This window comes from Tursiops truncatus, chromosome 13 (genome assembly GCF_011762595.2).
Source record: "Tursiops truncatus isolate mTurTru1 chromosome 13, mTurTru1.mat.Y, whole genome shotgun sequence".
Taxonomy (NCBI): domain Eukaryota; kingdom Metazoa; phylum Chordata; class Mammalia; order Artiodactyla; family Delphinidae; genus Tursiops; species Tursiops truncatus.
The window spans coordinates 85,620,859-85,644,634 of record NC_047046.1 but is presented as its reverse complement, the minus strand read 5'-3'; the positions used below and the strand labels follow the sequence as shown (position 1 = coordinate 85,644,634).

At 48.2% G+C, this 23,776-nt stretch overlaps 1 long non-coding RNA gene across 1 annotated transcript in view; it reads left to right on the top strand.

Annotated features, from left to right (window-relative positions):
- LOC141276279 (uncharacterized) overlaps positions 1 to 22,866 on the top strand; it is a 28,150-nt gene extending 5,284 nt beyond the window's left edge. Inside the window, exons 2-3 of the long non-coding RNA XR_012325552.1 lie at positions 5,408 to 5,478; positions 22,490 to 22,866. This is a non-coding gene — a long non-coding RNA (uncharacterized lncRNA). The remainder of the gene's footprint in view (positions 1 to 5,407; positions 5,479 to 22,489) is intronic.
- Positions 22,867 to 23,776: the final 910 nt, after the last annotated feature.

Here is a 23,776-nt window from a genome sequence, read left to right as displayed (position 1 = left end):
GCAACAGGGAGAAGTTATTGAGCATTTGTAACTTCTCTGGATTGCACTTACTTCTCCTGTTTGCCAAAATGGTGGTGTTGTGTCATTTCCATTGAAGGTTATCAAATATGATGTTTGGTATTAATTTATGGTCATCGGCCGACTAAAGACACATTTTGCTTTTTTTTTCGGTTAAAATTTCTCTAGAATTCATTCCTTACCTGGAAATAAAACAGGAGGATGTGCTTTTCAGCTGCTCATGTTACCAGACAGTGCTGTGGGGACTTTGCTGTGGCAAGCCTTCCAGAGTGGAGGATGGCCTGAAGTCTTGGAAGGGGTGCTGGAGTTTGTGGGGAGTGGGGAGCTGCTGGGACACACTGCCTGCAGGAGCCATTGGTGGTAGGAGAAAGGTGGGTGTGATTTCCAAAACCGACAAGTCAGAGAACAGATCACACCATCTCCAGGGGCTGAAAAGCAAGAGAGCTAGTAGCAGTTTCTCGCCTTTGGAAAATGTATCTTATCTTCTGCCAGGGCCCTTCCTGCAATTATTCATTCTTTTCTGACATGCAGAGTGGATACTTGGGACCAGTTCCTAGAGATGCCCTTGAAAGTGAGACCCTCTCAAGTGCACCAATGGATATTGTGCCTTGGTCTCATTTATCTTTTTATTTATTTATTTAAATTAAAAAAAATTGAAGCATAGTTGATTTACAGTGTCGTGTGAGTTTCTGCTGTACAGCAAAGTGATTCAGTTACACATGTATATACATTTTTTGTGTGTGACAAGGAAGTAATATTTATTAAGCACTTAATGTATGCTAAATACCAACATTATACTTTAAATTTTTAAAATTTTATTATGGTAAGAACACATAGCATGAGATCTAGCCTTTTAAATTTCGAAGCCATTTTTAAGTCGGCCGTACTTTTCTTTTTTTTAATATTCTTTTCCATTATGGTTTATCATAGATTACTGAATATAGTTCCCTGTGCTGTACAGTAGGACCTTGTTTTTTACCCATTCCATATACAATAGCTTACATCTGCTATCCCCAAGCTCCCACTCCATCCCCCCCGAACCCCCGCCCCCTTGGCAACCACAAGTCTGAGCTCCATGTCAGGGTCTCACTTATCTGGATATTTAAACTCGTATGCATTCTGCCTTTGGGTTGCTTATTATTAGACAAAGTGGCTGGTTATTTTAGGGGCGGCATGCAACTCTGCAGATTAAAACTTCTGATTGACACAAGGCCAGGGAGAGGAGATAGACGCCGTGGCCAAGCGCCCTGAAAGAACATAGATTTTTGTGGGAAATGTTTGCTTCATCGACTACGATGAGGACAGCTGTTCACTTCAATAAGTGAGCAGATCTGCTATATTTAAATTTTTACTTCTGTAGTTGATTAGTTGCCTTCCTTAGAAAACCCTACACAAATCCCTACATAACGACGTTTATTTCTATTGGAAAAGGAGTTGGCATTTCAAGCCCCAGACAACAAAATGGTTTATTCTGTAGGAATTTCAATTAAAAATACTTTTTTTCCATCGTGTAAAGCTGCGAGATATAAATATCACTGAATATTTAGAATAGATTCCAAGTAAAATCATCCCACGACACGAGCACGCTTATTTTTTCCTAATTCTTCGTAACAAATGCCTTTCCAGCTCTTTCCCTAACTCTCATTCTAACTCCTAACTCAGGATCTAAGGCTTTTCCTCACTCTCATTAACCCAGTGTTTTTCACGTCTTCTCTTCACTTTTTAACGAGGCACCAGCCACTCCAGGAGAGCTCCGTGTGGGACTGCAGCCTCTTTATCCTCTGCAGGGCTCTAGACAGGGGTCTTTCATAATCAGTAAAGGTCTGCAATAATGCAGATTGTGTTCTCTCATTATCAGATCAGTTATACCCAACTTGCGTGATGGCAGCTCACGCTGTAAGAGCAAGGACCGTGTTCAAAGGCGTGAGCCTGACACTTGAGCATTTTTAACATTCCTAACATTTTAAACTTCACCCCAGAAATCTAATAAATTTGAACTGTTATCTTTTGTTGCAGCTGTAAATCTAGGGAAATCATATGACCTTACACAGAAAATGAAATGCCCATTTACAACAGGAATGTAAACTTTAAATCACTTCAGTCTCTTCCTGGTAGAATTTAAAGTAACCTATTCAGAGCACCCTTACCAAACCATACGGGTGGACGCTTCTGGAGATCTTTATCACACACATATCCATCCCTGGGGAGAAGGGACTGTTGACAACCAGCTTTAATTTATTTTTTAGGCATTGTTTGTTTCCGTAAGTAGTAGAAACCTCTTTCTCCTTTCTCTTGACTCTTCCCGATTGACTTTTTCTTAACATCCTGATTTCAGGAACTTTTCTACTTTCTTCCAGAAATGGGCGTTGAGAACGCAACAGTTGCAACATCTTTAGAGAAGAGCACCCGCAATCCTTCAGGCTTTCTTTATTATTCTCACTATTTATTATACCAAAATGTTTCAACTGAATATTAAGCCACAGAGATGATGTGGAAGAATCCTTTTCGTACTCTATCGTTAATACATTTTTTACATTAAAGCGTACAAAACTATTAGGGCACCTGACGAAGCTATTTGAAAGGAGAATGTTTGAGTCTCTTGGGAAAAGATGATACATTATTTAAAACAATAATCTCCAGACTTCTTTAAAAATTCAGCGCCAATTCAATGCAATGAAGATTTATTGAGTGCCTCCTTGGTAGAGGCAGGGAGGATGCCAAAAAGGGGAAAAAGGTGTGAAAGGGTATGCACCCTCAAGGAATATGTTGGTGGGATATAAAACGCATGGACAACAGGGTAAGGGGGACCTTTCAGCTGCCGTTTTAATGCCGAGTGTCAGCATTTGACATGGGTCGTCCTCATTTAATCCTCGCAATCCTGTGATGAAGCTACGAGCATTAATCCCATTTTACAGATAGAAAATTGAACCCTGGGTGAAATGCCCGGTGGAAGACCACAGAGCTAGTAAATAGTGGTGCTGTGCCTGCGCGTCTGAAGGGAACCCAGGCTGTGGGAACGGTGGTGGAGGTCCATGGCCACATGAGCTCCGGCTGATGGATGCCGTAAACCAGGTTCTAAACCAGGTGTGGTTCTCCGCAGCCGGAAACGTGGAGGGGAAGGGCCGCACAGTCGTCTTATTAGACCCTAATTTCTCCACCTCTGTCTGTTCACCAAAGCTAATAAGTAGTGTTTATTCATTGCTTTATTAGTTTTATGTGTTGCTTGTTGGCTGAGTGAAGTTACTGAAGCAGCTAAGGCTTGACATTCACAGCTCGTGTCCTTGACTCAGAGTGAAGTTGGCCTCCTCACTTGGCTGGTTTTAAAAGTGAGGGGTTTGCAGGGAAAGATGATGGAAACAGCAGCTGTGTTCCTCTCGTATGAGTTTTCCTAGACATCCATTATGTCCATTACGGGCCTTGGTAACCTTTTCAGGAAGCCGTGTTTTTAAGTAACAAGGTTATAGGGCACAGAGAAGAGGGAACAGGCCACACATTTCTGATTGTTTTGCCACACTGAGTGCGTGTGCCTTTAAATGTGGCTTAATCCAATTTGCCTTTTTCTTATCATCCTTTGTCGGTGAAATCTGTGTGGTTTGTATCTTCAATGGGCGGATCCACGTGCCAGTAACTGTGGGCTCACAGCTGGGACAGGACAACAAAACTGTTGAAGAAAGTGAGTCTGGAGTTGCCATCATCAGTTTATCCAAGATGTTTTGAGGCCTCCGTCCCATTCAAGCAAAATGAGAGACCTGCAGACGCTAGTTCTCAAATGTGGCTGCACGCTGGAATCACCTGGAGGACTTTAAAAAATGCAGAGGCCGCTCCCTGACTCAGATGCTCTGTTTTTGTTAGTCTTCTCAGACGATTCTAATGTGCAGCGGAGGTTGAGAATCCCAGGGTCCTGGCTTTAAGAAGCTTATCATTTTAATGCCCTTTATTTGAAAACTATCCAGTTTTATTTTTTGAAAACAGAAATGGTCATTTTTAAAATAAATTTATTCATTTTATTTATTTATTATTTTTGGCTGCGTTGGGTCTTCGTTGCTGCGCGCAGGCTTTCTCTAGTTGCGGTGAGCAGGGGCTAGTCTGTTGCGGTGCACGGACTTCTCATTGTGGTGGCTTCTCTTGTTGCAGAGCACGGGCTCTAGGCGCTCGGGCTTCAGTAATTGTGGCACGCGGGCTCAGTAGTTGTGGCTCGCGGGCTCTAGAGCGCAGGCTCAGTAGTTGTGGCACATGGGCTTAGCTGCTCCGTGGCATGTGGGATCTTCCCGGACCAGGGCTTGAACCCATGTCCCTGGCATTGACAGGTGGATTCTCAACCACTGTGCCACCAGGGAAGCCCAGAAATGGTTATTTTTCAATGTAGATTATTTCCATTCATATAAATAGCTCAGTGGATATCTGTGTTTATGCCATTGGTTTTGCCATTTTGCCATTTGCCAGTGGTTATGCCATTGGTTTTAGGGCACTTGGGTAGATAAAACTTTGCAGAAGTAAACGAAACCAGATTACATAAACATTTACAAGTCCTTTCCATGTAATGCATGTGTGCACAACTTAGAAACACTTACTGGACAAGGTCTTAACAACTTTGTTCTTTGTCTGGGCTACCCAGGATGTTGTCTCCTGTCCGTGCTCCCTACTTGAGGCAGTGCTGGGCCTGGGGTCTGTGTGTGAACGGGGTAGGGCCATCCCTTCACCTGTGCACAGGCAGCCCTGCTGCAAGAGGCCGGATCCGGCCCACGTGTCCTGGGCGCGCTCTTGCGAGGTGCGGTGGCTCTGTGCTGGGTCACCTCAGCTGAGCGAGACTGACGTTCCCAGTGTCCCCTTTGGTGCGTGGTTCCGGGTGAGCGGGGACTACAGGAGGCACTTGCGGTCCCCACTATTTGGAGGGTGGAAGGGCGGCAGTCGCCAGTGTGACCTGCTGGCCCATCGCACTCCTGCGGCAGCAGCCAGGCCCCCGGTTCCTCAATCCCGAGGGGCTCCCCCTGTATGTCCTCTGACTGCTCGACCCCTGGGAACTCGGCCTGCGAGTTCTCTCCTGGGACTTTGGGCCCAGCGGAGACACGAGTTGCGTCTAGGGCAGCAGCTCGCACGATGGCCCGAGCTCTTGGCCCTCCTACACATCCCTTGTTTTATAGGCATCCCCGTGTCTGACTCTCTGATGGAGGGCCCCTGCCTACCTCCTGCCTTTGCCTGTAGGTCACCCGTGGGAAGGATGGGCTGCCTTTACGTGTTGTCCCGCAGTGGCCTGTGCAGCAATCGGCGCCCCGTCGGTCTCTGTGGGCTCTACCTCCCTGTGACCCAGGCGGGGATGGTTTGTTGTTGCTGGTCTTTGGGTGTTTGTGCTTGTTGGCAGTTGTGTTTTTCTTTTTCTTTTTTTTTTTAGGGAAGGGCGTCCTTTTATCTCCAGTCTACATAGAAGGTGACAGCTAATGAATGTTCATTGAATGGCTGAAGGTATGTTTATTAGGACTCAAGATTTGCTGTGATGGCTTCTCACGTTCTGATAGCTCATTGTTTCCAATGGGAGTTTGCTCTGAGGTGCTTTGTCTGCATTTCACGGAAACAGGTGGGGTGAGGGCTCTGAACTGCTTCATTGTCCTGTGCGTTCAGCCGCTTGGTGGTGGGCAGCGCCTTGAAGCGGGGTCTGCGTCTTCCACATCTGTGCTTTTCCATCTGTGTGCTCCTTCTTCCTGTTCCTGGGCCCTATTCGGCCCTTGACCAGGCTTTGCTGAATGAATTGCTATTTGTACTTGTCACCAAAGTCACAGGCAGAGAGGAGCGAGGGAGGCCCCTGGGACGGTCGCTCAGCTCCGTAGCTCCATGGGGTGAGCTGGCATTACAACCTGCTCTGTGATGTCCGTTGGCTCCTGAGGTCCAAGCTGCCATCCTCCCCCAACCGCAGAAATGACCTCCCTTTCCACTCCCCACGGAAACGGGATAAAGGAAATCAAATAAATACCCTCCGAGATTCCCCTCCTGCAACTGCTGACGCTTCCTTTGAAGCAGACACACAGACCGAGGCCAACTAGCTGGACAGATTTCGATCGTTTTCTTTCCTCTTCTCAGGGTTACACCTCTGTTCAGTCGTGTCTGTTCTGTTTTAAAAGATGTTTAGTATGTGGGCCCTTGAGGGGAGCTCTTTGAAGTGGAAGCACCGTATAAATCTAAGAAAAGAAAGAGAAAATGCAACTCCCATCCCCGTGCACCCCCAGCCGCTCCCCCGTCGTGAAAGAAGCCGAATCCGCAGTGGTTTCCCCTTTGATGGCGCTCCAGACACAGCCTCCTCCCTCTGGTCTCACTATGAACCCCATTGATTCAGCTGGTGCAAATGTACATTGGAAAGATAGGAGCTCTTCTTCCAATGAACATGCTGTGTTTTAGGGAGTTGTACCTTTTTTAGAGGCAGAATTACAGAAATAGAGGTAATAGGGGCAGCCCAGGTGCAGTCAGACGTATGGGTAAGGGATGGAGGTAAGGACTGTGCCTTGAAAAACTCCTCAGGGACCCGTCAGCAGAGAGCTAATGTGACGTATAGTATACGTGTGCGTGCAGGTGAGCGCTGTGTGCAGACTCTCACCTGTGCACAGGTGAGCCAGGGGAGGGCCTGGCGAGGGCGTAGCTGGAATTGCCCTGCCCTGGAGCTTGTGTTTGGCTGTGAAGCTGTTGAATATGGAGCTCACTGACGTCCATCCCCAGCACACCTGGACACCAGCACACCTGGAAACCCAGCACATATGGACACCAGCACACCTGGACATGAAAAGGGTTTACAATTCCTCTTGGACCATGAGTAAATATATATAAATATAAATATCTATATAAATAAATAAATATATATATGCACGCACACATACATAAATATTTATGAGTAAATGTCATATATATAATATTTAAACATACAGATCTTCCTCAACTTACAATGGGGTTACATCCCAATAAATCCCTCATAAGTTGAAACTGTCATAAATCAAACATGCACTTAATGTACCTAACCTTCCAAACATCACAGCTTAGCCCAGTCTACCTTAAATGTGCTCAGAACACTTCTTAGCCTACTGTCGGGCAAAATCATCTAACACAAAGCCTATTTTATAATGAAGCATTGACTATCTCATGTAATTTATTGAATACTGTACTGAAAGTCAAAAACAGAATGGTGATCTGGGTACAGGACGGCGGTCCCCGTGCTGGTTGTTCACCCTCGTGATCGCGGGGCTGCCTGGGAGCTGTGACTCGCTGCCCTGCTCAGCGTCATGAGAGAGGATCTGACCACAGAGCACGAGCCCAGGAAAAGATCCAAATTCAACGTTAGAAATGTGGTTTCTAGTGAATGAGTATTGCTTTCACACCATCGTAAAGTCAAAACATCAGAAGTTGAGCCATCCTAAGTCGGAGACTGTATATATATGTATTCGTATTACATATTTATTAAATATATATTTATACCACTTATATATTGTATAACTATATATATTTATAGTATATTGTGAAGAGAGAAGATAGTAAAAAAAAGCCATGAAAAGGAAGTGGGTAGCATTATTTAATTTTTAAAGTAAGCATGGACATTTAGCTAGTTGGACCCATTAGGAGTCTTCTGCAGGAAACCATACAGTCATGATTCATGGTAAATTAACTCCTTTTCCTTAGAGGCACACAGTGTGGGGTTAACAGTTTGTCCTGACGCCCTGAGTAATTAGATGTTGAGATCAGGGGCCCATTCCTCAGCCCGTCCCTAAGCTAGCAGAGGCTTTCCCAGGACTTGGTAACTCCGATTGGGTAAATCACTCCTGTTCATCTTTATTCCATAGTGGAGCTTTGACGCTTTGTTTTCAAGGCTTCTCTGTCAAAATGCATCTGGTTTCAGATAAAAATACTGCACTTCCTTGGTTTACTCGGTGATTCTGCTCTTATGGAGGGGTTCTCCGTTCACGAGAGAACATTTGCCACCTTACATCAGTGGCATGGTCCTATCTCAGTGCCTAGTGTGTGAACAGGGCCTCTGCCCTAGTCCCGAGACCCCGGAACTGGAGATGGCGCATGGCCAGCATCCCAACATGGCAGGCTGGCTGCTAGACCAGCAGGGACAGGTCTGGTCCTGTGAGGACACAAACCCAGCAGATACAGAGATGCTGGTTGAAGGAGATGATGCTACTGCCATGTAATGAAGTCAGTTTCTTACAGGGAAGAGCATTTGCATCCTATGGGGCCCATATGCACATATGGGGTGAGATTCTAAACACCTGGTAGTCGGCCTGGTAGAGACTGTACGGTAGGCGTCTTGAATGGCTTGTAAACGGCTGGTGTGGTCCCACGCGGCTTAAGGTCCAAATATCCCCCACCATGATGCACCACTAGGATATCAACAGTCCCGCAAAGGTGCTTTAGAATACGAAAGAGGAAACAAAGTTTATTTATGGTTTGCATGAAGCATTTAACAGAAACTCCATTTTGTTCAAAAAATAAAAATGTCCAAATCAAATTGCATAAAAAGGTAAACCCACTTTCTATTTTAACAAACAATAGATGTTCTTTAGATAAGCTTAAGAGAACACAGAATTATAAAAATTTACCTTCCCTATTTTAATCCTTATGACACAGAGTAGGGCAACAGATCACTTGAACTCACTCAGCATTCATTGAGGTACAGAGCAGAAAGAAAACTGCATCATTCAGAGTGGACTTTTTAAATGGGGGAAAATCTATAGAGCTGGATTTCTTTTGAATTATTCTAGTTTTCTTATAACATTTAAGCCAAGCCCAATATGATTCTACACTCGTAGGTAAAACTAATCAGGAGATGATTTATTAGGTCTTTAAAATATTTGTAGGTTGTCTTGACATTTAGTTAATATTGCTTGCTAGCCAGGGAGACTGCAGATGTTGAGACTTTTTAAGGAGGTTTTGTAGGAGGCCTTTCCCCCAAAAGGCATAATTATTTATCTCTATTTTCCTTTAAGGAAAATTCAAACTCCCTCCTGTACTTTAAGATTCCAGGAGCAGATCTCAGTGTTGTGCTTTGGGTGTGACATGACCTTTGTAATAAAAGCACCCCTGAGTTGTGAGGTTAAAAGTGCCTTAGCCAATGCCCTGTGTGCAGGAGATAGTTTTTTGGTGTGTCCTGTGCAACTTTCCCTATTCTTGGAAAAAAAAGGTGGAGAGCCAAAGAAGAATGATGAGTGATTTTCACGCAAGGAACAATGTATCAAGAATATCTAAATTCATTTAACAATTACAAGGAATATTTTTGGCCATGTCAAGTTAAGATATGCTGGCAAGCGGGAATTGATTTCCAGTTTCTATGTGTCATTTCTGATATTTCTTCAGTAGCTAGGAGAAAAAGACAGAGAATTTTGGATTTCTGTTAAATTGACCCATCATAATTTTTTAATGGCTTTTTGTGTTTGAATAGTTGGCAAGGGTCATATAAAGGTCAGGAACTTTAACTCAAGAAATGTCCTGTCTTCTCTAGGGAAGTAAATAAGTAGCGAAGGAAAGGATAAAAAATGAATAAACAAATTCCAATAGTCAATACAGTGCAAAATGTTGTCTAATGATTAATTAATTATGATGAGAAATTGCCGTTTATGATAAAACCATTTTGTGGTAGAAAATTTGCTTTTATTGAAGCAAGTGATCTGCTATAGGATGAGAATAGCAGCTGTGGTTGGTATTTGGATTTGGGTGGAGAATGAACAGAGGTCCTTTACTGGCATGAATTTTCTCCTTCATGACAATTTCCTTGTAGAGGTGGAAAAGAGCCCCTCTGATTTTGGACTCTAAATACTGGTGGTTTAATTTTGAAATCTCATGCTCTGATGGCTAATATGATTATCATTGTGGATGAGTTTGTTTGGGCTGCCGTAACAAAGTGCAACCAACTGGGGAGCTCAAACAAAAAATATTTATTTTCTCACAGTCCTGGAGGCTAGAAGGCGGAGATTGAGGTGTTGGCAGGGTTGGTTTCTCCTGATTCTCTCTCCCTGGCTTGCAGACAGCCGGCTTCTCCCTGGGTCCTCAGGTGGTCTTCGCTCTGTATGTATCTCTGTCCTAATCCCCCCTTATTATAAGGCAACCAGTTATATTGGATTAGGGCCCACCCTAATGACCTTATTTTAACTTAATTACCTCTTTGAAGAGCCTATTTCCAATTAAGGTCATATTCCGAGGTCCCGGGGGTTAGAACTTCAACATATGTGTTTTGGGGGGACAAAATTCAGCCCATAAGACATTGCAAACCATCAGAAAGTAAGACCTGTAGTAGAACTCCAGTGTCGTGGACTCTTTTATTTCCTGCTGTCCGCCTCCACAGTACCAAAAAGGAATTGGATGTTTCTGTTCCAAACCTATTAAAAGTGTTCCATTCCATAGGAAAAAGGGTATGAATTCTGGTGTTCATTTTCGATAAGAGAAAGAGAGGCAGGGCAGTTTCCTTGTCTGAGAGGAGAGGAGAAGCGCAAGGTCAGTGCAGGACGGAGTGTGTGCGCACTGGCTTCCTTGCTTGTTTGTTCATGTATTTGTTTCTCAAGCACTGGCTGCCTGCCTGCTCCGAGCCAGGCACCATGCTGAATGCAAGGGACACAGCGCCAGACAAGACCCACTCTCTGTCCAGTGGGCTGATGACTAAGATGCAAAATGTTAACATGTAAGGAATGAAGGGTATTCGCTCACTCGGTGAGGATCTGTTATCCACCGACTGTGTGTCAAGCCTCTGGCTGGTGCTTGCGATGTATCCATGAATGAAAAGGATAAAGACTCCTGTGGCACAAGGGCACCTTGATTCTAGGGAAGGGACACAATTGGTGGATAGTGGATGCAAGAATTAAGTATACAGGGTGTGTCAGAAAGTGTTAAGCCTTTGAAGGAAAGAGGTAGGGTGAGGTGTGCTGGATGGGGGACCCGGCATTGCTAATGGGGTGGGCACGGAGGCCTCTGAGTCATAAAGGAAGGAAGAGAGGAAGTCGGTGCCCATGTGAACACCGGGCTGGGGACAGAGAAAGGCTGGGGAGGGCATCCCAGGCAGCAGGAACAGCCAGTACCAAGGCGCTAAGGGCGAGTAGCTGGTGTGTTCAAAGGCCCTGAAGAGCCCCGCGTGTGGAGGAGCTCAGGCAGCGAGGCGAGCACAATGGAAAAGGGGCCAGAGGACATCGTGAGGCCATAGCACGTAGTGTCTTGTTGGCCGTGGAAGGGTTTTGGTGTTTTTCCTGAGTGAGATCAGAGCAGAGCAGAAGTAAGGTGTGACTTAAGTATTTAATGTCCCTTTACCTACTGTGCTGTGTTCAGATTTGCAGGGGGGCAAGGGAGCAAGAGAGATGGGAGAAGGCAGCTGCATTAATGCAGGAGAGAAGTTGTTGCCGGTTGTCGCGAAAGAATTGCGAGATGAAGTGATATGTAAGAATCAGATTTATTTAGCGAGAAACACACTCCACAGACAGTGGGCGGGCCATCTCAGAAGGCAAGAGGCAAGAGGCCTTGAAATATGGTGTGGTTAATATTTATGGGCTGGGTGATGTCATAGGCCAATGAATGGGAGGATTATTCCAACTATTTTGGGGAAGGGGTGGGGATTTCTAGGAATTGGGCCACCGCCCCTTTCTGGCCTTTTAGGGTCAGCCTCAGAACTGTCATGGCGCTGGTGGGTGCGTCATTTAGATGCTAATGTATCACAATGAGTGTATAATGAGGCTCAGTGTCTACTGGAAGTCAAATCTTCCGCCATCTTGGACCCAGTTGGTTCTCACTAGTTTTCGTCATGTACTATGACTATGTCATTTTTTTAAAGGTTGTTCCCGGCCCCCTTCCCTCCTGTTTCAAAGTGATGGCTGGGGTGTCCTGGGTGTTGCTTGTGGAGTTTGTCAGAAGTGGCTGGAGAGCCTTTGAAGACAGAGTGAACCGGATTTGCTGATGCATTGGGGGAAGGGTGGGAAAAAGGGGAGTCCAAGATTAGGGCCAGGATTTCCTGAGCAACTCCAATAATTGAATTTCTTTCAACTTTGATAGGAGTCTGTGTGGATAATCGATCAGATGGTCAGACGCTATGGCGAGTAGGTAATGGGGTAAATCAGTCTAGAATTAAGGGGAGAGGTCAGGCTAGAGATATAGATTCGGGAGGCGTGGGCATTTCAATGGCATTTCAAGCTGTGAGATGAGGACCAATGGCCAGGGTGTAGTGTGGACGTGAGGGGACCAAGCTCAGGGATCCAGCGAATTTCAATATTAGGAATTCCAGGAGACACGGGGGAATCGGCCAAGGAGCCAGCAGAGGAGGGCCGACGAGAAGAGGGAAGTCCAACAGCTTTGGGAAGCAGGTGCTGAGCGGAGAAGGCCAACTAATGAGGACTGAGCGGCCGGGCCGCCCACTGCTGCTCACCGGTCAGGAGGCACGTGGGCTGGGTCAGACCATGGGCTTTCCTCAGGCTGCAGTGGTCCTCACAGCAGTTTTGGTGGTTGGTGAGACACAAGCTTGATTGGAGTGATGGAAAGAGAGGATGGGAGGAGAAGAAGTGGAGATGGGATGTAGAGGCAATGCCGTCAATGCTCAGATTAGAAACCCGCCCCCGCCCTGCCCCGGCTAATGCCCTCTGCTCAAGGTGGCCTTTGGTCCCAGTCCTTAAGGACAGGTAGCGGGTTGCTAGGTACGTAGACAGGGAGAAAGGAGCGTGCTGCGTGCGGCAAACAGCCTACATGGGGACCTGGGCTGTCCGTTTCGGGCGGTGGAGGGAGGGTGGGAGACGGGGAGGAATATTGAGCATTGCATCCCCTGCAGAGGACCCTGACGTTTGTGCCTCAGTGTCTCTTCTGCCCCTGGAGTCCTCACCACACAGAGCTCCGACATCAGCTCCCACATTTCTCGTCTTGGAATTTTCTAGAGGATGGATGCATCATTGCCATTAAATTAAAGAGGTGAAGGGCTCACTACTGAGGCTGCTGGGACCCGAGCTGCACAGGGCTTTGGAATTGCTCGCCAACATCCTGAACTTAGTTCCCAGAGGCAAAGGAGCGCGGTGAAGTACAGGCTGGTGAATCACCTGCCTCCCTGGGGTGCATGCGGGGTGCTCCATGTGCCACCGTGGCCCCAACACAACCAGGACATGGAAGACGCAGACAGTTAGGGGAGGTCGGATCAGAGGGCAAACCTCACGCTGAAGGCCGTTTCACAAAATGATCCCCCATGGGGCTGTCACAGATGTCAAGGAGAGGGACCCCTCCAGGGGAGGATGCATTAGGAGAAAAGGCTCCCTGGAAACAGTGTCAACAGCCTGACAGGTGCGTGCCAGGCTAAGTGCAGGACAGGCTCTGCCACCGAGATGCCTTGTTCTCGGTGACAAAGCCCTTGATTGTGACTGTCTGCAGAAGGGCCCCGAGGTAGGGCCAGGCACATCCAAGGGGTGTCTTCAGTGTTACGGCCCCTCCTCAGACGGAGCCCTTGCTTTGTGCTCGTCTCCCATGGAGCGGGCTCGCTCGCCAAGTTTTAGATTCTCAAATTCCCTGTGAAAGAAGTTATTTTTGTCAGGTAAGGAATTGTCAGCTGGCCTTGAAGTCAGACCCACCATTGTCAGTCGCCTTGACCTGCCCTTGCCAGGAAACGCTACAAAAAGTCACAATTGGAGAATGACAAGAGATTCTAGCTCCGAAGCCTGCTTGTCTTAGAAGAAAGCCGTCTGGTCGTGATTTTCAATTAAAAAGTTTTATTGGATATACTTTGCCCTCCTTCGCCTTGTTGAAAACTTCACCGTGTGGGTAAAACTCAAAGTAAATGGGACTATGAAACCTGCCTCGCCCTGAAAGGAAAATAATCTGCACTTTGTATAACTTTCTGGAGCTTAGAATTTCATGTTCTGTTAGGTAGGGTCAATGATCTTGGGAACTACTGTTTAGCCCTAAGACTTAAATAGCAACCTGTATTTTCTTTGAGGCTCGTACTTGGAGTTTAGAAAACACTTTGGCTGGAATTGTTTCTATGTTACAGGAGGAGCTGGTATTCCAGACCTGGGGGATTGTTTGTGGTTGATTAAGAAATTGCTTAGATGCCTGGACTAATCTGTGTGATGTCTACCGTGGATGCAAACTTTTATAAATCTCTGTAAGCTCTGGTCCTGATGCTGCGACCCCAGCGTGTGGCCCATATCTGGAGTGGTGACCTCCTCTGGCCTGTGCTCCCGGGCAGCTTATCCTGGGAGCAGGGATCATAAAACCAGGGGGGATGGCAGGTCGCCCCTGCTCTGTGATCAGTGGTCAAAACGCTAGGCTGACCTTCTCCCGTGATGCAGCTCACAGGTGTCTTTGGGCTGAGCTGGGGGCCTGTTAGCTGGTTCCCCGGTGCCGGGCGTGGCGGTGTGCTGGCTTTCTTTCTCTGGATGTCTCCTCTTCCATCCCGCTCCCCAGATCTCTCAGTTGGCTCCCCTGTTTGCAGTTCTACGTTTGCCTTCTCCTTTGTGACGGCACAACTCTGAGGCCGTCTTGCTGCCCAGGCCTTTGCTGCCGGGCTGCCTCTTCCTCTGTAGGGCTGTCTTCTCACCAGCCTGTCTCTGCACTGGCCGATTCACAGCACCGCGGCCTTGTTCTCCTGATCTCAAAGCCCTGTCAGCTCCCCTCCTTCCTTGGCCCCTTTGACTGCGGACCAACACCTGGTGTGACGTTCCTGAGCAGAGCTACATCCGACAGCGCCATCCCGAGACGCATTTCTGACGTCCAGGGCAGCACACGCCGCTGTCTACAATGGCCAGATGAGTAAAGCCCCAGGGTCCCTGACCAGATGTAACAGGAGCGGTCATGATCAGCCCAAAGGAGGCCGACTCTGCTGCCCCAGGTTTCCCCCCGAGCAAGAATGAGGGTCCAACTTGCCAGAAAAAATGTAACACGTAGATGAGAGTGACCTTTGTGCTCTAGGCACTGTTCAACGTACTTCACGTATGTTAACTCATTTAATGCTCATAGCAACTCTATTAGGTATGCATTTTTAGGGTCTTCGTGCTGTTCATAAGGAAAACACAGAGAAGCTAAGGAGCTCACCTGAAATTGCACAGCAAGGACAGGATAGCACTGGGATTTGAACCCAGGCAGTCTGGCTCCAGAGCATGTGTTTCTAAGCCTTATCCTCCTCCAGGCTTTTAAAGAGAAGTCAGGTATGAATATTCATGAGAAACTGACCACAGTTTGGAAATCATCTAAAAATACAAATTCAAATATGAAACAAAGCACTGTGGACCATGTGGAGTCCGGGAGCCCCAGGTGGCCACCTTGGTCCTACCAGTAGCATCCCTTTACAGGAGACGCATCACCAGTGCCAGTTTTAGCATCACATGTGCCTTGTGGACCCTGGGCTCACCTGTACTCCCAGCTGGTCTCCCAGGAAGCTCCCGCACCTCTACTCAGCAAAACAAGAGCTTGGAGAAGCCCGAGGTCCTAGTGAGCGTGAGTGCCCTGGGGAGAGAAGACTTCTTGGAGGGACGGGATTGGAGAGGCTTGTCTAACTTGAGATGAAGAGGGTGTTTCTGCCAGAGGTGACTGAGTCAGAGAAGGGGCCAGGGGTGCATCAGTGCCTACAATCCACTGGGTACCTCTGCAGGTGTTTTACTTGTGGGATCTCGTGTCAGTGCTCTCAGCAACACAAGGAGGGATGCACATTTTGCAGATAGATTCTTTGAATCTTAGTTTCCTTAATGAGTATGTGCAAGGCCCCATCGTGGAATAAAGAGCAAAGTCAAGATTCGTACGCTGGGGACTTCCCTGATGACGCAGTGGCTAAGACTCCACGCTCCCAACGCAGGGGGCCTGGCTTCAATCCCTGGTCAGGGAACTAGATTCCACATGCCTGCCGCAACTAAGGAGCCCGCCTGCCGCAACTAAGACCCAGTGCAACCAAACAAGTAAATAAAAATAAATAAACATTTTTTTAAAAAAAGATCTGTACACTGGGGATGAGGGTGATGGAGGACATCGCCTGGGGCGATGGGGATTTGTCCCACTGACTAGAGCTGGTTCCTTTCAGAGTGACACATGACCAACCTTCAAAAGGAAGGAGAGGATTAAACCTGTGAACCCCGTGAGCTTAGGAGTGGATGACCATAGTTGGAAACGTAAAGTGGTTATTTATGACTGTGATCTTGAAAGGAGGTGTGGTTTATAAGTTCTTGCTGTCCCAAGCCTTACTGAGTGCCACCACAAATACCCTTGGGTTACAAGGAGGTGTGAAGTCCAGCTGCCTCTCTCTCACCCCTTGTCGCTCTGCACAGGCAGACAGGCAGACACGCACGTTAAACCTGACCCCACGCACCTGCTGTAACTGCAGGGTTCCTCCACATGCTGTCCTGACAAGGACGGCTGGCAGGCCCCTTGGGCTGGGCTGTGTCTCAAGCAGCAGCTTGTGGGTTAAGACAGTGGGCGCGGCTCGTTATTCAAGCTCTTTAAGATGCTAAGATGAGAGAAGCTGACCAGTTCCCCTGCCTCCTTCCTGTCCGCCTCGGCCAGGCCAGAGGCTCCCTCGCCAAACACAGCAGGGCTCTGGAGCGGTCTCTTCCTTTCCGTGTGTGTGTGTGTGTGTGTGTGTGTGTGTGTGTGTGTGTGTATCTATTTCAGAAAGCCGGCCTTACATTTGCTTTGCACACAGGTACACACGTTTGCACACACATGAATGTAGCTGAATGAACTTGGTTGATGTGAATTGCTCTTTGGTGCCCGTCAGAGGGAAGGGGCTGGAAAGGTCGCAGAGGTGAAGCACATCTGGCTTGAATGTGAAATAGTTTTGATGGAAAAATGAAACAAACGAAACAAAACATAATGAGTTTCTACGTAAGCATTTTCAGAGCCCTTTCCTTCCGGAGCCGCTAAGTCCTGGGTCTCGGAAGGAAATCACAAGATGATCCTTTGGTGCGCCAAGCCCTGCCCCTTAGCGACAGACATCACGTCTGCACAGGACCATAAATCAAGCCAGAGGCTGTTTTAAATAGGCTGCAGATGCTGAGGACACTGCTGGCTAAGTGGCACTTTGCAAGGGAAAGAACCCGGGAAATGTCCCTGAAACCACCGGGGCGCCAGCCAGCCCCCGGGGAGGGAGGGGCCGAGCCCGCCTGCAGGTGGTCCGCGGGCACCCACGGCCCACCTCCACTTCCTGGGGGCAGACTGCAGACACACACCCTCCTGGAGATGGGAAATGCTCTTTCATGACGGCCTCTAATGGTTTAATTAGCATTTCACCGATGTGATTTCCCCTTGCCCCGTGGGGCTCCAGGCCAGTATTTACAAGGTGTGTCACGTCCTTTCCACCCCTCACCCACCCCTCCCATGCCAGCCCTGCAGCCCCACCGCCTTTCCCGCTTTTCAGGTTCTGGCCAAATAAGGCTGAGGACTCTTTGGAAGCGAACTTACCCTGTGAAGGCTGCAATTACTGTCCCCGATTTCACTGTGAAAACTTTACCGTGGCCGCACTGAAAAATCTCCCTTTACCCTCCCACTCCTTCTAAGAGAACGGAAAATCCATCAAATTAACACATCAATGAGTTGATTGTAATCTCCAGGGCTCAGTGTGGTACTTTCTAGCGGCCCAGACAGGAGCCCAGCATGATTTATCAATGCAAACCTAATAGCATCAATATGAATCTAACTAAAAATCAATATTTCATTACCAAATTGTTAGCGAGAATGAAGAAAAATGGCCAGAGTCAGAGCATTCTCTAGGGTAGGAGCATCTGGAGTTCAATGTGACAAGATGAGTGATGGCTGACTCGGGGCCCGGGGAAGGACACTGGGAGGACAGGCCCCGCGGACGCCCAGGGCGCAGAGGAGAGCGGCCACTGCTGCCCCCACGCTTTCCTCCTTTCCTTCTAGTCTCTCCTTAGAAGGTAAAAAAGAGGGTGAGAAGGGGAAACAAGGAAGGCAAGACCTTTAGCTCTGTGGGCAACACGACCTCACACGAAGGGGCTGGGGTGGGTCAGTGTGGCCCCGGTGTCCCACGTCTCTTGCTCACAGGGGTCTGGATGCCCCACCCTGCTCTTGTCCCTGGTCCCCCAGGCCCAGAGTTAGGGCTCCTCTTTCTCAGTAGAGCGGCTGAAGGGCACTTGGTTTCTGCTGCACTGTTTTACCGAAAACATGGGACAGTCAGTGGTGCTCGTGTAAATAGTTCTCGAAGGTTTGTGTTCTCCCAGGATGGCAACTGGTGATTGGAGGAGAAACGGGAGCTCCCCCTCCTGGGGTGACAGGTGCGCCTGGGGAGGCGATGGGCCCCCACCTGCTCAGAACACGTTTCTGACGATGCTTATGGGTCATCTGTTGCCCCAGCTGCTCCAGCTCTGTTATCACTCAAAGACCCAAGGTCGTGTCTGCAAGAGGCCAGTTATCCAATGCAAAGAAGAAAAGAGCATTAAAAAATGTTTAAATGAGTAGAAACCTGACTCAGGATTGCACTGTAGGTGCCTGATGTTTAGAACAGCACCTTAAATAGGAAGGTTTTTGGTCCTCCCCGACACCTGCCCCTCCTCAAAGCCGCACCTCCATCACCGATGGTGGATTTCGAGCTGCGGAAGCGTCACTGGGTCCTTGCCCAGTGTCTGAGGAGGCGGGGCCTGCAGAGGCTTGGCTCGGACCACGGGGCTGCTTCTGCCTGACCCAGGGGCTGATGCGATGCCTTCTGGTCTTACCTGGTCTGCACCTCACCCCGATTCAGCTTCTATAGGACTGTCACCCACTCTGGACAGGGGAGGAGATAAAAAGACGTGATCTGTACATTATTCTGGACAAGACCAGGCGTTCACAGAGAGCTTGGCACATGCTTGGTTTTAATACAAAAGTTCAAATAATACAAGTCCGTGTAAAACAGTGATAGAAAGCTCGGGAGCTAGAGTAAACACCGAGGCTGTGCCCCTACCCGCTGTGGGACCGCGGGCACAGTTTCACAGACATCAGCAAACCTCGGTTTCTCCACTTGTAGTAACGGTTGTACCTAGTTGCAGGCTCACTCGAGGACGAAAGGAGACGCGCACACACAGGACTTAGCGCACTGAGCGTTGCCAAGGCCCCATGTTACATTGACGTTGTTGTTCTTTTTCTCCAACCGGGATGATACGATACAAAACCCACCAAAGACACATTTGCCTAATTTGTTAAATCTCTGTGTCTTCTATGGCAGGCTTCACCCGCCTCATTCTTGACGTGGTGATATTTGCACCATCAGTCTTTGGTGATGCTTTCTACACCAGCGGAGGGTTTTGGGTCGCCGTGCAGAGTGTAATCGCATACGGTGCGATCCTGGCTCTGCTGCCTGACGTTGCAGTGGGTTAGATCAAGTCAGATTCCCGGTGGGGGGGGCGTTGACAGACTCGTTAGACCTTCATCCTTCTTCAGAGGCCAGGAAGCGGCTCTCCCAGGATGCTGTAGCGTCTGGTCCCGTCCTTGACTGCCTGCCCCTGGCGTGCACTCGGCACTTGGTCTGACACTACCCGGCTGATGTTTCCTGCTGGCCTGTGTACCACACTCTCCAGCCCCTCGGACCGTTGATGCTGATTCTTTTGCAATAGTACTTCAGTCTGACAAATACTGAGATCAAGGAGACCCCTGGAAGAACTGTGGACCCCGAGGGGTGGGCGTGAGGATCCTCGTGGAGGGGCTGAGAGGCGGACTTTTTCAGTGTGCGCCTTGGGCAACTGTTCAGGGTGCATGGCAGTCTCTGCGTTGCTCCTCTGGGGGTGGTCACGGTGTCTATGACCCTCCATCCCGGCCGTGGGCTCTCCCTTGTGTCCGGGTGTTTGTCCACCTACCTCTTCATCTGACCCCTGCACTGGCACCGTGAGAAGGGAACCACCTCGCCTTCTGGCTGCTTATCCCCGCGAAGCTCTGAGGGAGGCTTAGCGTTTCCTACGGCAGTTTATTGTTTTAAGCTGGGGTGACACTTTCTGCTACTTCTTTTAAAAAATAAATTTACTTATTTCATTTATTTATTTTTGGCTGCGTTGGGCTTCGTTGCTGCACACAGGCTTTCTCTAGTTGGCAGCGAGCGGGGGCTACTCTTTGTTGTGGTGCGCAGGCTTCTCATGGCAGTGGCTTCTCTTGTTGCAGAGCACGGGCTCGAGGCGCATGGGCTTCAGTAGTTGTGGCTCACGTGCTCGCGGGCTCTAGAGCGCAGGCTCAGTAGTTGTGGCGCACGGGCTTAGTTGCTCCGCGGCATGTGGGATCTTCCCGGACCAGGGCTCAAACCCGTGTCCCCTGCATTGGCAGGCAGATTGTTAACCACAGCGCCACCAGGGAAGCCCCAGCAGTTTATTCTTTTACTGAGCTTTTTGATTCTCTTCTGTCACCACGTGCTTCAGACCACAGCAGCCAAAGCCCTGCTATCCATCCACTGACTGGACCCGGTGGCCACCCAGGCACCCCTGGCCACCGCCAGCACCACCAGAGCCCTCTTCCTTCCTCCTTCATCTTCGCCCACTCACCCAGGAAGAGTGTCTGGTGCTGCCTTACTCCCGTTTCGTAAGATTACAGGTCCTATTCGTGCTGTGTGAGGGTACTGGGATGAAAGAGCTTTAAATAATCCACCTGGAGCTCAGGTATTGTTAGAGGTGAGTCAGTTACAGTCTAGATGGGAGGTTGGAACCCAGACATGGCACTCTTTTCCTGACGGTCCCCGGGAGACTGTAGGCTTTGCTGCCACCTTCGGTAGTGAGCACGTTTCCCGGCTGCCACATATTTACAGAACAGGAGGTCGAGCCACAAACCAGGAGGAACCAGAGCACTTACCGCTTTGTGTTTCTCTTGTCTTATGTCTTATAAACCGCGTCATTTCCTTTCTCCTTCCCGCGTCTACAGATGGGAGGGTGACGGTGGCCACACTCAGGGCAGAGGTCCCGAAACTCCAGGAGAGAACTTGTCAATCCTGGCATCGCCCCTTCGGGAGTGACACTGGAAGGATCAGTGTTCTCTCTGAGTTGGGGATGGACCTGACCCTCAAGTGGCTGTTCAGGACAAATGAGAAGTCATCCTTGCAGGAAAGCCATGAGGAATAAACTCCCGAACCTACATTCATGTTGCTGATCAAGGTTGTGGGCTACGTTGGCTTATTAGGAGAAGCTGCCTTGCCATGTTTTACTTCCAGTCCGTTCTGCATTCTTATTAAATGCCCCCCAAATTTCCAACCTTGCCCTCTCGGTGGCCCTCAGCCTCCATGGAAGATACCCGTCGGAAGCTGAGGGAGGCAGCGTCTGAATTCCAGCTCCTTCCCATCCCATGGGTCTCCTTTCATCATCTTCCCTCCTAACAAAAATATTGCCCTGACAATTCTCTTTTCATTCAGCGATTTGCCGTCTCCCTTGCCAGCTTCACGCCGTTATCACCTTTCTGTTCCCGGTGGAGATATAAAATCCTTAGTCTTCTTTCTGGATCCTTGCTTCCTACCCTTTGATCCATGAATTGGGCTTTAATCCTCTGACCTCATCTTGGCATCCACTGCCCTGGAGGACACCCTTCCTTAAGACACTATCTCGCGGAGGTTAGGCTCCACTCTCCGGCGCTGGGGTGGAAATGCCTTCTCCCTGGGCCCAGGAGACCAGTGGTTTGGGCTCTCCGTCTTTACTCTAAATCTAAAAATGAGTCCTGGCTTGACCCCTTCCCAAATTAACGACTTTGTGCTTCCTGCTTATTTTACCACCAGCAGGATTGTTTCCACACTGAACAGATGTTGTTGGGCCTTGGAAGCAAAGCATCGACGTGCAGTTGTCCCAAAATGCTTCTCTGTCAAGGACTTTTCAGGCGTTTCTGCTGAATTTTCAGACCTTCCTTCCTGGCAGGTTTCAAGGCCAAGGTCGTCTTTTCATCCCAGTCTCAGAATTTCATGGCTTGCTCTTGGTTTCTGCCCCTTTTCCACACCCCCGAACAATATGCATTCTGCCCCACTGATGGCAGCAAGAACGGCCTTTTAAAATTGCTTCTCTTTTCTTCTCCTTCTCTTTCTTTTCCGTTTTTCCTTTTCTTTCTCCTTCCTTTTTGCATTTTTTAATTCTCTTATTGTTTCTCTTTACCATAACCTTCATATCTTTGTTATCCTTCACTCAGCCAGTTAGATGCTCTATTATAAGTGCTCATAGAAGAAAATGTGCAAATTATACGATACTTGCCGTCATTACATAACTCAGATCTTCTTACACAATCTCCCTTTAATTTTCAATCTTGCTGATTCCCTCGTCCATGCTGGTCTGTATCGCTTCATGTGGAAAGTATTATTACCATCACCATGGTTGACCTCCAAGGGCCCCAGAAACACCATATCTTCTAATATTAACTCACAAAGAAGTAAGAAAAAAACATGTTACTGTGTTGGCTGGTGCCTACTCAAAAGGGTTCCGTTGCTTGGACCCACTTCCTCTTAATCTGTGCTATTGTTCTTTTCTTTCTTGCATCTGTGATGCATAATATTATGTTACTTTACCCAGTATTAAAGAAATAATAAAAACGATTGCTTTTCTGGGGTACCTCTGCTCTACAGGTGGACTCTGTCCCACCCTGGCTAATGGGGGAGCTGAACCCAGCATGGGCCCAAGGTCACCTCAGGCAGTGCCCGTGATGCATCTTCCAGACCTCGAGCCTTTGTCTCCGCCACACCTGTGAGACTTGGGAGATGGCCCCAAAGCCCCTTCAGACAACTGCCTGGCACCCTCAGGAGGGAAGTCCTGCCTCTCCATTGCAACTCTAGGTCATTATGAAGTAATGAAACATTCAAGATCCCTGCCCTTCAATTTGAAACCCGAGATCTCCAGCAAAAGCTTATCTCAAAAATGATGCCTGAGAACTTTACTGCAGGACCAACAAAATGATTGTTCCAAAGGACTTTAAAAATATTATTATTCTTATAAAATCAACTTGTAATGCTAGGAGCTCCATAACTTTTATTTGCTTCTCTGCACAGCTGGTAGGTAATACCTTCTAATTGTATAGCTTTCGTGAGCGGTAAAAAGGAATTTTTTCCCCACAGATTTACTCTTTACCACGGAACAATTTTTTGAGAAATTTTCCATTTCCATTTCACTGTAGAAATTGTCTCACACGAGGTCTAGTTAACAACTTTATTTGTGGAACATGACAGCACTCTTGTATGACATTACTTCATGCTTTGGGGATTTTCGTTTAATAGAATTCAGGGGTTTTGCCCCCTTACTCGACTTTATATTTAAAAGTTCTTCTACAAGTTGGGTAAAGAAAGCAGAAGACCTGATAAGAATTGGTCCATGGCGTTGCTGATGAAGGAGAAGTTTCCAGAAAATGCCTACGTGGCTACATTTTCATCCAATGGGGGCAGAAAGAATGACAGGAGGCTTTGTGTTTCTGTAGTCCTTCCCTGGGTCGTCTTCACTGTGCCTTGTCTATCTTCTTCTCGGTCATGAGAACGTCCCTGTAAATATTAGAGTTTAAAGAAATCACAGTTCAAAGACCACCTGCTGCAGAAGTTGGGGAGGGAGCAGGCTGCTTCTCCTGCAGAGCAAGCGGGGCAGGACCACAGGAGGAAAGGGAGCCTGGGCCCCTGAGCTCTGTAAACTGTGCACGTGTTCCACTGGCTGGGGAATCAATTTCATTGGGTCAGGAGCTTCTGGAATGATTCCTACCTTGAGATGCCACCTAAGTTGCCCCCCTCCCCACACCGACACATGAGAGCTGGGGGCGGCTGTGGCCCCGGGAGCTGCTCCAAGGATGCTGACGTGCGAACTGGGGGTCTTGGTGCTGCTACAAGGCAGCGCAGCAGTCTGGACCCTAAAGGTTAGATAAGGATGGAAACCAG